Raw genomic sequence first — 1,786 nt, 5'->3', positions numbered from 1 at the left:
AATCAGACTGCACTTTTTAGGTTTCTGTTAATGACTTATTGAGCATTTTCTTTCATCCGTTAATTAGCATTCAAATACAAAAGGTGCTTAATTTCAAAGCAATTATCGTGTGATTGGCTGCCCCACAAGAAAAAGTGGCCTGCTATCCGTTCTGTTAAACCCTTGTGGATTTCTGCATGAATTGATTTACCTGTGTGAGTGTGTCTGTTCACACAATGCTTGCATGTGTGTGTGTGTGTGTGTGTGTGTGTGTGTGTAAAATGCCTTATACCCTTCAGTGCTTACAAGTAGGTCCTTGACTGTTTTATATTCTCTCAGTCAAGCAGGCAGATACCATGTAGCAGGTGGACAACATCTGCTGTGCCAAACACTGCAAACACGGGGTATTCCATCAATATAATTACTCTCACACGAATGCAGACGAACACACACACACACACACACACACACAAACATAATGTGGATGTATAACTGTAGGCCTTCAGAGGGTTCTGGGATCATTTACTTTTCTGTAGTAGGAAGAGAGATAAACAGTAAATGCTTTCTGCAGTTGTCAGCTACTTCACACTATCAGCCTCAGCTTGGCATTTATCTGCAAAGAATCCTGTGTACACATGCTGAAATTGTCTAGAGATTTTAAAAGTTAATTACAGCATCAAATTAGGAGCATGACAAGTGCCAATAAACGGCCAGCGCAAAGGCCTTTAATCCCCTCTGCTCCTGGGACTCTCCTCAGCAGCACCTCCAGCGCCATCTCAGCCACTGTTTACCAAATAAAAAAAAACACCCCAGCAGCAGAAAGCAATCAACAAGCACGTGGACTTACAGCACCTCACTTGTTTGTTTGCACGTTATTGAAAGGAAAGCATGATTTAATTGAGCGGGGGTCTCTTTTTGTGGCCAGTTTAAGGGGGTAAATTTGATTGCAGTTTTAATTAACCAGCAGAGTTTGCCCCTTTCATCGGTCCAGGGGATTACAGTTGTGAACACAATGAGGCAGCGGTCGTGCAGTGATTTGGTCATTTGTAGTACTTGAGTCAAGACTGCAGCTTTCAGCTTTAAAGATGACTGAGCCACAGCTAAAGTGGCTGTAGTGGGAATTTAAGGGCACTTATAATTCAGGCTATGAAGACACGCAGTTCAGTGAGTGCAGAGAAAAACACAAACCTAACTCTCACAGACGTTCCATTATTTATTTTATTGTTATTTTGTTTTATGTTTTTCTAAAATAATAATTAATAAATTCTCTTGAATTTTCACCTTTATATTTGCTCAAAGGAGAATTTTTTTTACTGTTTCCAAATGAAAAACCTTCCATGCAAATCATTAGAAAATCCCTAAGTTTAGAAAATTAAGCTTTACTAATAGGTCTATATCACCTGTTCTTCTATCTCCTAGCTAACACAGAGACAAAATAAGTCACTTGTGAAGGCTGGATGCCTTCTTCCCTGTGCAGATGAAGAACTGAGCCTGCTGTAATGCAATTTAGGCACCTGAACCTTATCTCTCCAGTGCTAATAGGAAACTTCCTTCCTATTTGAGCTGCAGCCAGACAAACACTCTTTGTTTCTCTACATATCCTCCTTTATCTGCTCTGTGTAACAGATAGGAGTGTGTGGAAGCAGAGGTGGTGCTGCAGCTGCTTTCTGGGGCCACAGATCTTGATTTCTTGTTGATATTGCCTCTTTAAGAGTGTAGTTTGCTCGGTTGGATGTTTAATATGACTCATTACACAAATAAGCACAGTCAGTTTATGAAGCCAGTGATAGCAATCATTGCCACTTAT

Source organism: Parambassis ranga, chromosome 5, assembly GCF_900634625.1.
Source record: "Parambassis ranga chromosome 5, fParRan2.1, whole genome shotgun sequence".
NCBI classification, from domain to species: Eukaryota; Metazoa; Chordata; class Actinopteri; family Ambassidae; genus Parambassis; species Parambassis ranga.
The sequence above is the reverse complement of the archived record's forward strand: the minus strand, read 5'-3'. Positions refer to the sequence as shown.